A 14,069-nucleotide genomic window follows, 5' to 3' on the forward strand; every position below is an offset into this window, starting at 1 on the left:
ATCTCCGTAACAGAATATAAAGCAATTTTGGTGTAATGTTGTTCTAAGAAGGCTAATAATTTCTTTGGTTTCTTGTTGAGAAATGTTTTCTTTAGGAAGATTTTTAATAATTTTAATGGATGAATCCATTTTAATAGAAGAATTAATTTTAATAGGAATGGAAAGAAAATGGCCATGACTGCATTTGACTGGACTTGAAATGGGAAAAATTGGCCGATGGGGGACTAAAACCTACCTGTCTCCCAAGTACAAATCTAGCAGTCATAAATGGCTGTGCTGTAACACACAGAGCTAGCCTGTTAAGTATTTTATTTGTGAAAGAGTAGGTAGAGATCTGACTATGATATCTACAATGTGTCTGAAACTTTTTCATTAATGAGAGATTCATTCATTAAACTGTTAACACTAACTGGGAATACAGGAATGCATTTAAATGTTTTAAAATTATATGTGTTATATATTTCAAACATAATTAAATCTGAATTACTAAATCTACAAACATTTCATATTTGAAAGATTACATTAAAAATTCTTCTCCTTGATTTGTAAACATGACTGACAGCCACTGGTCCAGGTATATTGTACACTGCCTTCCGTGCATTCCTTCGTTGAACAAATATCACAGTATGTTGAGTATCCTGACATCTCTGGTAGATGAGGAAGGGGCAATGGTGATAATTCCCTGCAAATATAACAAACATTTTGCTATACATACATATATACATGCATACCTACATTATGATTATAGACCATTATGCCTTTCAGTGTTCAGTCTGCAAGCCTCTGTGACTTTACTAAATGTTTCCACAATCCTCTATTTGCAACTAGTGCTGTGGCCTTATTTAGTCCTATATCTCTTATCTTTAAATCATTAGAAACTGAGTCTAACCATCATCATCTTGGTCTCCCTCTAATTCTCTTACCCTCCATAATAGAGTCCATTATTCTCCTAGGTGACCTATCCTCCTGCAGTTGCCTCACATGACCCCATCATCGAAAACGGTTCATGCGTACAGCTTCATCCATTGAGTTCATTCCTAACTTAGCCTTTATCTCCTCATTCTGAGTACCCTCCTGCCATTTTTCCCACCTGTTTGTACCAGCAATCATTCTTGCTACTTTCATTTCTGTTACTTCTAACTTATGAATAAGATATCCTGAGTCCACCCAGCTTTTGCTCCCGTAAAGCAAAGTTGGTCTGAAAACAGACCGATGTAGGCTAAAGAAAGTTTCGTCCGGGAGCTGACTTACAAAACACTGTTGATCGCAACTGTGAGCTCCATGCCTTAGCTTTACTACACTTTGATTCAATCTCACTTACTATATTACCATCCTGGGAGAACACACAACCTAAATACTTGAAATTATCGACCTGTTCCAGCTCTGTATCACCAATCTGACATTCAATTCTGTCGGATTTCTTACCTACTGACATCAATTTTGGTGTAGTGTTGTAATAATTTAGTGATGATGATGCTTGTTGTTTTAAGGGGCCTAATATCGAAGGTCATTGGCCCCAGTCAATTTAGTCTTCGAAAGGCTAATTTTCATACCATACTCATAGTAAGTAAATTCGTGTCCTCATCCCGAGGTGGTGCAGCTATTTTTAGGCACACCCCTAATGGAGGTGAGCTGCATGTACCATTTCAACCGCATACCAGCCCTCCTGCCATTCTTAAATTTCTGGCAGTACCGGGAATCGAATCCGGGCCTCCGAGGACGACAGCTAATAACACTAACCGTTATGCTACGGAGGCGAGCATACCATACTCATTGCACCTATTTTCAAGTTCCAAGATATCAGACTGCAGGCTTTCAGCACAATCTGCCATTAAGACAAAGTTGTCAGCATAGGCCAGACCGCTTACTACATTTCCATCTAACTGAATCCCTCCCTGCTACTTTACACCTTTCAGCAGATGATCCATGTAAACTACGAACACCAAAAGTGAAAGATTACAGCCTTGTCTAACCCCTGTAAGTACCCTGAACCAAGAATTCATTCTACCATCAATTCTTACTGAAGCCCAATTGTCAACATAAATGCCTTTGATTGATTTTAATAATCTACCTTTAATTCCAGTCCTCCAGTATGGCAAACATCTTTTCCCTCGGTACCCTGTCACATGAGGGGCTGCCTGGCCGAGGCGGTAAAGGCGTGCTCGGTTCGCCCGGAAGGACGTGGGTTCGAATCCCCGTCAGGAAGTCGTAAAATTTAAGAAACGAGATTTCCACTTCCGGAGGTGCATATGGCCCTGAGGTTCACTCAGCCTACACCAAAAATGAGTACCAGGTTAATTCCTGGGGGCAAAGGCGGCCGGGCGTAGAGCTAACCACTCTACCCCATACTGTGCCGAGGTTAACAATGGTGGAAGCCTTTACCTTCCACTCCTCCAAGGGCCTTCATGGCCTGTACGGAGGTGACTTTGCTTTGCTTTGCTTTGCTTTTACCCTGTCATATGCTTTCTCTAGATATACAAAACATAAACACAACTGTCTATTCTTCTTGTAGCATTTTTCATTTACCTGGCGCATACTGAAAATCTGATCCTGACAGCCTCTCTGTGGTCTGAAACCACACTGGTTTCATTCAACTTCCTCTCAACTACTGATCGCACCCTCCCTTCCAAGATGCCAGGTGAATACTTTGCCTGGTATACTAATCCAACGAGATACCTTGATAGTTGTTGCAATCCTCCCTGTTCCTTTGCTTATAGATAGGTGCAATTACTGCTTTTGTCCAATCTGAAGGTACCTTACCAATACTCCATGCTAATCCTACTACTCTATGAAGCCATTTCATCCCTGCCTTCCCGCTAAATTTCACCATTTTAGGTCTAATTTCATCTATTCCTGCTGCTTTATGAAAACGGAGTTTATTTACCATCCTTTCCATTTCCTCAAACGTAATTTCACCAACATCATTTTCCTCCTCCCCATGAGGTTGGTTGTTCACAACATCACCAGGAAGATTTCCTTTTACGTTGAGAAGATGTTCAAAATATTCCCTCCACCTCTCCAGTTATTACCTGGGATCTCTTATGAGTTCACCTGAATTACCCAAAACACTGTTCATTTCCTTAGTCCCTCCCTTCCTAAGATTCTTTATTACTGTCCAGAAAGGTTTCCCTGCTGCTTGACCTAGCCTTTCCAGGTTGTTACCAAAATCTTCCCATGACTTCTTTTTGGATTCAACAACTATTTTTTTCACTCTGTTTCTTTCATCTACATACAATTCCCTGTTTGCATCAGCCCTTATTTGGAGCCATTTCTGATAAGCCTTCTTTTTACATTTACAAGCTGCTCTCACTTCATCATTCCACCAAGATGTTCGCTTTTTTCCATCTTTACACTCAGTTGTTCCTAGGCATTATCTTGCTGTTTCTACTACAGCATCCCTGTACGCCACCCATTCTCTTTCTATATCCTGAACTTGCTTACTGTCTACTATTAGAAACTTCTCACTACTCATATCCATGTACTTCTGTCTAATTTCCTTGTCCTAGAGATTTTCTATCCTTATTCGTTTGCAGACAAATTTCACTTTCTCTAACCTAGGCCTATAGATACTTAGTTTACTACAGATCAGATAGTGGTCTATATCATTGTAAAATACCCGGAAAACTTGTACATTCCTAACAGACTTCCTGAATTTGAAGTTGGTTAAGATATAGTCTATTATGGATCTGGTACCCCTGGCCTCCCATGTGTAACAGTGAATAGCCTTATGCTTGAAGAATATATTCGTAACAGCTAAACCCATACTAGCACAGAAGTCCAGCAAATGCTTGCCATTCCCATTATCTTCCTTATCTTCCCCACATTTACCAATTACCCTTTCATATACTTCACTTCTATTTCCAACTCTCGCATTGAAATCACCCATTAGCACTATCTTATCCTTGCTGTTGACCCTGACTACGACGTCACTCAATGCTTCATAAAACTTGCCAACCTCATCCTCATCTGCTCCCTCACATGGTGAATACACTGAGACAATTCTCATCCTAATTCCTCCAACTGCCAAATCTACCCACATCATTCACTCATTTACGTACCTAACAGAAACTATGTTGCATGCAATGGTATTCCTGATAAACAGCCCTACCCCATACTCTGGCCTTCCCTTTCTAACACCCGTCAAGAACACTTTATAATCTCCTATCTCTTCCTCGTTATCTCCCCTTACCAAAATATCACTTTCTCCTAGCATATCCAGATGCATCCTCTTTGCTGACTCAGCCAGTTCTACTTTCTTTCTTCCATAAGCCCCATTAATATTGATAGCACCCCATCGGATTCCATTTTGTTTGCCAAGTTGTTTCCAATGAGTCCCGCGCCTGTCAAATGGGAGTGGGACTCTGTTACTCCCATAGGTGTATTAGTGTATTAGATGTACCAGCAATTCTTAACTGGGGCTAATAGCTTAACACTCATATGTGATGTGGATTGCCATAGTTGAATATATATACGATTTTTCACGATTTTACGCTAAGCTTTTAACATTCAAAGACCGAACATTACTACCTACTGGCCATGGGTACGTACTGCAAGGCGCAAGTACAACTTGCAGAACCGTAGGTCGGTAATGTCTTTGAGGTTGAGCCAGAGGTACTCCTGAAGCCTGTGGTAATGTGATGGGGAGGGCCCACGTAAAATAAACGGTGGTTGGTTCGCGTGGATGTTGACGGGGTGGAAGGAGTACCTTTGGTTGTAGGGCTGTTTTGACTTATGTTATGTAAAAAAAACAAGGCATCACTGGGATATGTGTTTAATTGATTGTACAGTTGAAGGTGTGCCGTAAAACTACCTCTGTCTACAATATTTATCCATTTATACAGGTGAAAAGTTATTTGTTGCCAAAAGGCAACAGTATGCAGTAGAGGGTTAAGAGAACATGTTTCTGAAATAGCCTGTCGGTGACAGTCTACACTATATTTCCAGACAACCCTGTCATCAAGGCTAGCAAGCAAACAAGCTTGTAGTTTGTTGCTTGTTCCTTCTGATTAACATCTTAACCCTCTACTGCATGAATTATTTTTCGTTTCCGTTTGGTGAAGAAAATTTCAAGCTTTAATGTTCAACATATGTTCAGTGTATTAGATGTACTGGGGCTAATAGCTTAACACTCATATGTGATGTGGATTGCCATAGTTGAATATATATACGATTTTTCACGATTTTACGCTAAGCTTTTAACATTCAAAGACCGAACATTACTACCTACTGGCCATGGGTACATACTGCAAGGCGCAAGTACAACTTGCAGAACCGTAGGTCGGTAATGTCTTTGAGGTTGAGCCAGAGGTACTCCTGAAGCCTGTGGTAATGTGATGGGGAGGGCCCACGTAAAATAAACGGTGGTTGGTTCGCGTGGATGTTGACGGGGTGGAAGGAGTACCTTTGGTTGTAGGGCTGTTTTGACTTATGTTATGTAAAAAAAAAACAAGGCATCACTGGGATATGTGTTTAATTGATTGTACAGTTGAAGGTGTGCCGTAAAACTACCTCTGTCTACAATATTTATCCATTTATACAGGTGAAAAGTTATTTGTTGCCAAAAGGCAACAGTATGCAGTAGAGGGTTAAGAGAACATGTTTCTGAAATAGCCTGTCGGTGACAGTCTACACTATATTTCCAGACAACCCTGTCATCAAGGCTAGCAAGCAAACAAGCTTGTAGTTTTATATAACTATTGACATCCTGGTCATGGCTATGGAACATCCTGTTTTACATGAAATGTTAATCACAGGGAAGAGATTTCTTTAATTTTACCCTCGTACATTGGCTAGAATTTAAACTGCTGGAGCCTTAGTGAGAAGTCAATGACTATGCTTCTCGAATATCATGCCCCAGGTTTGTCATCATGAATCCAGCAGATTATATTCCCATGGAACATCGGTCTTTTGTAGCTCATAAGAGATCTGTGGTATACCATGGAATGATAGCTTTATGGCAGTTAAAGTTCACCTCATCATTAGCATGTACAGGAGCACTTAAGACTTGCTTAGACTTAGTTCCTCCGATGCTATGTAACATTTTGGGCAACAAGTTTCCAGTGAATCCAATTAGATGCCAGGTTTTCGGCTTCATCCCACTTCACATCCCAATGTTTCAGGATCATTTGCAAACATTTGTTTCCAGGTCTTACGTTGTTTTCCCCTATTCCTGTATTCCACAACAATGCTGTTTTGGGGAGTTTGTTACTGCCTCTGCAAAAACATGCCCTGCAAATGTTGATCTCTTTCAGCAACAATTTTGTGATGGCTATGCAGACCATTCCTTTTTAGCACTTCATCATTTGTAATGTGGTGATGATAATGTTTAGAATACCGTTGATGAAAAGCATTGAGCTTGTGAGTTGGTTTTACTGAGATTTTCCAAGTCTCACCTTCATACATAGCCATCAGTAGGATGATAGTGGAGTAGAGCTGGAGCATGTGGATGCATTCATTGCAAGACAGCAGAAGCTTTCCCAATTCTGCTGCTAATGTCTGCATCTATGTCCTCATTATTACAGATAAGACTACTGAGATATGGAAAACGGTCTACATCTTGTAGTGCACACTGTTCTACTGTTATTCAGTCAGATACATTACCGCTCTTTATACACATCGTATTCATTTTGTCAGTATTTATTCATGGCCCTATAAGACAGGCCATCCTATCTAGCTCGATAATCAAATGTTGTAAATTTGGTATTGTTTCTGTGACTAGAACAATGTTGTCAGCAAAATCCAGGTCTGTAAGATGAGGTCGCTCATTCCAGAGGATGCCCATGTTGGAGTTGAATGTTGTTTTTCTCAGTGCGGAATCCATAATTAATATGAAAAGGAATGGCTACAAAATTTATCCTTGCCTGACAACCATTTTCTTTTCTTTACAATTTGCTTAGCATTGTACCAACACAGATAGCTCTCATGGCAACAATGGGATAGGAAAGTGCTAGGAGTAGGAAGGAAGTGACCATGACCTTAATTAAGGTACAGTCCCTGGATTTGCTTTGTGTGAAAATAGGAAACTGCAGAAAACCATATTCACGGCTGCTGACAGTGGGCTTCAAACCCACTATCTCCCGAATGTTGACAGCTACATGACCCAAACAGCACAGCCACTCACTCCGCTCTGACCAACTGCATGTATGTTAAAGAAAAGAGTGTTTACCTGGTTCAGTTTTTATACAGAACTTGAATTCAGGTATAGGTTTCTGAAAACATGTACAAAGTAGTCAGGAATTCCATATATTCCACAGTTATTCTTGGCGTGTACTATCAAACGCTTTCTTAAAGTCAATGAAGTTAAGGTATAATGGACGACTGATGGACGACTGAACTCTATGCATTGCTTAATTATAGTTTGCAGAAATGAACATTAGTTCTGAGCAGGACCTTCTATGACAAAAGCCAGTTTGTTCTTCTTATAGCCATTCATCTGCTGCATCTAGTATCTGTTCTAAGAGGACAAGAAAAAAGACTTTTTCCAGGCACCAAAAGAAGCGTGGTTCCTCATCAATTTACATTCAGTTAGAGTCCCCTTTTTTTTGGTAGTTTTACAATGACTTTATTTCTTGCCACAGTCTAGTGTTGTAATGGCCTATATATGGGAGTGTGATGCGTCGTTGCAATCCATCTTGCAACAATAACATAAGGACTCTGCAAGTTTGAGTCCTCTAGCCTCTCACACTCCAACTCTAAGCATGTAACCTACAAGAGGTGCCCCCGTTAAGCCTAGCAACCCAGTGGAAGGTTCGGGTAACCAATCCCAGCGGGAAGCTGGGTCGGCGAGCTGATCAGTGCAGGAGGATCACCAATCCGTCAATGAAGCAGGCGTGGTAATTATGCTTCACATCCTTTAAGTCAAAAGACAGTGAGTGACTTTAAGGTGAAATTCCTACATTCCGGAGGTAAAATAGCCTCACAATCGGATCTCCGGGTGGGTGCTACTTTGATGTCTCATGAAAGAGAAACAATCATAGGAAAAATCCAAACCTACCAGCTTTGCACGTACAACTGTCATTCTCTATTAGGCAATTACAGATTAGAAGAGCTTGAAGATGAACTGAGAAAGATCAACTGGAGCGTAATTGGTCTATCTGAAGTACGCCGTAAAGGTGAAGGGTGTTACCTTTTGAATTCTGGTAATTTATTCTATTACTGTGGTGAACCAGAAGGAGGGCTTAATGGAGTAGGATTCCTAATCAGTCGACATCTCGTAAACAGGGTCTCTGTATTGGAAGGTACTTCAGGTAGAATTGCATGATTAGTTCTAAAACTCTCTAAGAGATATGAAATGCACATTGTGCAAGTATATGCCCCCACATCAAGCCATTCAGACGAGGAGTTAGAATCCTTTTATGAGATTCTACATGAAACCTGTGAGAAGGGGAGTGACTGTCACTTTCAAATAGTAATGGGGGACTTCAATGCGAAGGTTGAAACCTGTAAGACTGGTGAAACTGTTATTGGAAACTATGGGATAGACGAGAGAAATGAGAGAGGGGAGAGATTGGTCCAATTTGCCGAATACACCAACATGCGTATAATGAATACATTCTTTAAGAAACACCCAGGGTGTAAATGGACATGGAGAAGTCCCAATTTTGAATACACCAATGAGATTGATTTTGTTCTCTGTAACATCCCTCAAATCATTAAAGATGTATCAGTCCTCAACAGATTCAATACTGGTAGTGACCACCGATTAGTAAGGGCTAGAGCCGAGTCAAACATTAACCCATTCACCTCACATTTAAATACCATAGGAGTTCACTAAGAAATCACATTTAAATACCGCTCTACGGCCGTCTTCATCACACTATTATTTAGAAAATCATACAAAACCAACCAGTAAATATTCCTTTCTGAAAATTTGCATGCATGATAAAGAAGTAATAAACTTACCAATGCCACTATTTTAGTACGTCTGTTGGGTGTGGTACACCTCAAAACATTCTTCTAAGTGAAGAGCTACGCCACACTTTTTGCACTGCCAGCAACTTTCGCTTCTTTTACCCCGGCTGTAGCTCACAACACACCTTCTTGTGACTTTTGATTTCTTCTCTGTAGGGGGAATACGCATGGGAAAGTGGGCCCATGATTTAGCTTGTAATCTGGTTGGGGTGGTGCTCGCTGAAGGTCGACCTCGAACCGAGTACTCCGACAACTGAACAGTCTCTAGTAGCTGCTGCGCAATGCTAGTTCGGAAGTCCGTGTAGCTCGTCTTTCTGTTAGCAGCGATCTTGTGATACACAGTGAAGGAATTGAAAATACACATATCTAGAAGGTAAAAGAATATTTTCCTATATCCTTTCACTGTGCGTCGCATGACGGGGAACAGAGCTGTAACCTGATCCTGAAGGTCAACACCACCCATCCCCTTCTGGTATTCAAGGCCACACTTGGGCTTTATCACTTCTTCCCTCGGGGTTTGTCCTCTCTTTCGTCTGAGTTTGCCTGTCCCTGTCATGTCAGCTGATTTGTGTTTAGTGATGAGAAAGCAAACATCCTTGTTATCTTTCCACTTCACACACAACATACTGTTGGCAACCCACGTCTCATACTCTCCACGTTTTAGTTTCTTCTTACTGATATCGCGAGGCATGTCTTTTCGGTTCTGTCTAACAGTTCCAATTACATTCATACGCTTGTCGTATAGCCTTTTGAATAAATCTGGGGAAGAATACCAGTTATCTAAAAACAATGTATGTCCTCGGCCTAACAAGGGTTCACACATGTTGAGTACGACGTTTGTACTTGCTGGCAGACTTGGATCCGTTACATCATCACCTACATAAATTTTGAAAGACAGACAGTAGCCAGAACTTGATTCACAAATTTAGTAAATTTTTATTCCAAACCTAGAACGTTTAGACCTATTACACTGGACATATGAAAGGCGGCCTCTTAATTTCATTAGACTTTCATCTAGAGCAATGTCTTGTGAAGGTAAATATAATTCTGAAAATTTGGAGCAGAAATGTTGTATTATAGGCCTAATCTTTCTTAGTTTGTCACTACTATCGACTTGTTCATCGTCAACAAAATGTAAAAATCGTGAAATCTTCCCCTGCTCATGGTTTCATGAAAAATAGGAGTGTTTATACACCTGTTTTTACTCCATTATAACTGTATTCTTGACTTTCGCACTTGTGACATTAGTATAACTAACGCAAAATATGCCCTAGAAAGTCAGGTGTAGTCTCAAACCATTTGTCATCGTCTTTCAACTTTTTTCTGGCAGGATTGCTCAACTGTTTTGCTGCATATGAATTTGTCTCGAGAGATATTTTGTCAAACAAAGTGTCCATGTATTCACAAAAAACTGAGAGTTCAGATAGTGGCTGCATATCAAACTTTTTCAATAAAATTTCACTAACCCCACTGTATTCACTAAACTTATGTACAACAGGTTTATTGTCACTTTTTGTCCAGTTCCAGTCAGTCAAGTTAGTCTGTGCCGAGGTACGAGCTTGTTTAGAAAGACTCGGCACACCGTCGTTATTTGCTTCACTTTCCATGTCATCAGAACTATTATATGCATCGCTAGTACTCGAACGAAGGACTTCAGGGTCTATTTCATCATCACAAACATCACTGCCTTCAATATCACTCACTAGCATATCTGCTTGACGCCATGATGGCAACTGACAAGAGCGAAATTATGTGAAAAAAGATTCTCTTATCTCTTGTTCCGGAAGTGTGCGAGAACCTGGTGAAAGGGAAAAAACCGAAGCCACATGTGCAAAATTCAGCTCATACAAGTGGCATCTGTGGGTTAGTGACTGAACTATATGGATTGATGTACAGCTGTGCATCGCCGCAAGCAGAGCTCGTCATTTGATTCATATGCCACGAGCAACTATGACGAGCTAGGGTCGTCAAATGATACGAATGGGTTAAGGAACATCGACTTAAACTAGTGCGGGAGAAAAAGAAACATATCTTAAACATATAGAAGAAAATAAAGAGAAATTCCATCAAGCCCTTCAACAAAGCCTACATGAAACAACTGGTGAAAATCTGGAAAAAATGCTAATGGATACGGCTGAAGTAATTGGAGGGTTGAAAAGGAATAATACTCGGGATAAGAAACTCAGTGATGATACCAGGAACCTGTTAAAGAAGAGGAGAGAAATGAAAATTCAGTCTGACTGTGACAAAATACAGTACTCTGAGCTGTGCAAAACCATAAGAAAGAGAATTAAAACCGACTTAAAGAAATTCAATGAAGATACTCTAAGAACTTACTTATCTGAAAAATCAAGTTTAAAGTCTGCTAAAAGGAAGCTACAGATCGGGAAGAAACAATTAATTGCATTAGATGGGGACGACGGCCGAATTACCAATAGGGAAGAACTTCTTGAGTTCATCAGAAACTTCTATAGCAAGTTGTACGAGAAGGCTGATAATAACCTGTCTTTGCCTGACTTATCCAACATTTCCCAAGTCCAGGAAGTTCTCCCATCTGAGATCAGACATGCTATTAACAGTATGAAAAAGGAATCAGTCGCAAGTAGCGATAACCTTTCAGTTAGCGTTCTCAAACTTGCTGGTGATGAAACTTTAAACCACTTGGCAAAAATATTCACATCTTGTCTACGCAATGCATTCATCCCTCCTTCTTGGAACAGAGCAACGATAATTCTCCTGCACAAAAAAGGGAACACACATGACATCAGAGACTATCGTCTTTTTAGCTTGCTTTCTGTCCTTTACAAGGTTTTCACCAAGGTACTGACAAATAGAATCAGTTCAACGCTTGATTTTGCTCAGCCAATTGAACAAGCAGGTTTCCGCCGAGGTTTTGGAACAATCGAACACATACTCACCCTTCGTGAAGTTATCAGCAGAAGTAATGAATATCAAATGCCGCTCTGTTTAGCCTTTGTGGACTTTGAAAAGGCTTTTGACTCGGTGAGCCATGCTGCTGTTATGCAAGCCTTAGCCGAACATGGCATCAGACTTCGTGAACGTCAATGTGCCAACCACGGATTTTCCAATTCAAAGAGGTGTAAAGCAAGGTGACCCCATTTCTTCCAAGCTGTCAAAAATCAACTGGCAAAGTACAGGAATCAAAATCAATGGGAAAAGGCTAAACAATTTAAGGTTTGCAGACGACATTACACTTTTGGCCAACAACATCGATGAACTACAAACTCTAATTCAAGATCTTGTCTCAGCCTGTCAAAAAGTGGGACTATCCATGAACCTTTCTAAAACCAAAGTAATGCTCAACAAATGGGCCCCAGCAGGAAAGCTGCATGTGAGAAATTCCACATTACAACAGGTCAATGAGTATGTCTATCTCGGGCAGCTCGTAAACATGACAGGGGACTTAAGACTGGAAATCTTCCGGCGTATCAAACTAGGATGGCAAACCTACGGAAGAAATTCTTCAATCTTCAAATCCAACATGCCAATCCACCTAAAGAAGATAGTCTTTGACCAGAGTGTTCTCCCTGTACTGACTTACGGTTGTGAAACTGGACAATGAGCGAGTTTGTTAAGCAAAAACTCAGAACAACCCAAAGAGTTATGGGACGGTTTATGCTAGGCTTCACGAAGAAAGCAGATTACATTAGGTCAGTCACAAAGGTCAGTGACATTTTAGAAAGGGTGCTTACCCTAAAATGGCAATGGGCAGGCCATGTTGCTCGGAGAACTGATGGTAGATGGACAAAGCTTCTGCTTGAGTGGAGTCCGAAAGATCATCTGAGACCTAAGGGAAGATCACCGGACAGATGGGATAAAGACATCCGTAAGATTACTGGGATCAATTGGCAGAACATCGCTCAAGACCGTCCCAGATGGAGAGACCTCATGAAAACCTACCTTGCTTCGGACTTACAGAGGCCACATCGTAAAAACGATTGAATATGGCTGATAGTGATATATGTCTTAAACTTCGGCAAACCCAATTAACTGGGATTGGGACTGCATGTGGATTAAAACCATTTTTACAGCCAGATGTCCTTTGAGTCACCAAGCCTAAGTGGAGGGATGTATTCGCTACTGCATGTTTCTGTAGTGGTTGGTAGTGTACTGTGCTGTGTAGCCCATAAAGAGAGATGTCTGAATTAAGACAAACATACCCACTGAACTTGGGACTCTCTGAATTGAAGGCCAATACTCCGACCATTTAGGCAAGTAGCTGAACTTTCATATTTGTATCCCTGCCTACTTCTTCTTGGTTCCTCAAGCAAAAGATTGGTGGGTAGCTAATCATCTTCTCCACTCCTCTCTTTCTTCTTTTAGTCATTTTATTTCAACATAAAATTTTTCACTCACGGAATCAATGATTTGGCTAAAGAACTGCAATCTTAGCCTGCCTCTTCCTCTTCTTCTCTCCACTTTCTTATCCAAAACAATAATCATACAGGTGTTGTGCCAGTGCAAGGGTACAATAAACCAATCTCTCCATTATAGTAGTTCCTTCCAAAGAGATTTCCTTTCTCCAACTCTGGTAAGCACATATCCTCAATCATTTTTGCCATTCAGGGCATTCCACTAGTCTCCAACACTACAGCTTGAATACCTCTACTCTTCTCTCTTTATTTTTCTCAATGGTCCATGTTTGTGAGCCATAAAGAGCAACATATCAGGTGCAGATTTTAATTACATTAGTTTGGACAGGTTTTTAGTGGTTAGAATGGACATTTCTGTGTTAAATGTCACCTTTGCTTGAGCAATTCTGATTTTATATCAGTTGTGCTTTGTCCAACTGCAGTCATTTTGAGCTCTAGGTGTATAAAAGTTTTGCTTACTCAGAAAACCTCTAATTTGTTTACTGTAATCCATTAGTTGTCAATCATATATCATCATTTTGATCTATTTTAAGTTAATATTCATGTTTAATTTAGTGTTTGAAATTAGGTGCATATATTCCATGGATTTCTACAATAAGTCTTCACTTTCTTCAATGATTGTCATGCATTCATCTCCTCCTTGAGGAGCCCTTTTCTATCAAAGATTGGTTATCATTCTAGCACTGTGAACTTTCAATTTTGCAACTTCCTAAAGTAAATTAGTATTTATGCCACCCATATATTTCTAAGGCATGATATGAGATG

At 40.3% G+C, this 14,069-nt stretch overlaps 1 protein-coding gene across 1 annotated transcript in view; it reads right to left on the minus strand.

Annotated features, from left to right (window-relative positions):
* Positions 1-353: 353 nt before the first annotated feature.
* The window catches only part of LOC136876487 (uncharacterized), a 77,715-nt gene continuing 63,999 nt past the window's right edge, over positions 354-14,069 (minus strand). Inside the window, exon 9 of the mRNA XM_067150484.2 lies at positions 354-682. The gene's annotated coding sequence lies outside the window, so the exon portion shown is untranslated. The remainder of the gene's footprint in view (positions 683-14,069) is intronic.

This window comes from Anabrus simplex, chromosome 6 (genome assembly GCF_040414725.1).
Source record: "Anabrus simplex isolate iqAnaSimp1 chromosome 6, ASM4041472v1, whole genome shotgun sequence".
NCBI lineage: Eukaryota > Metazoa > Arthropoda > Insecta > Orthoptera > Tettigoniidae > Anabrus > Anabrus simplex.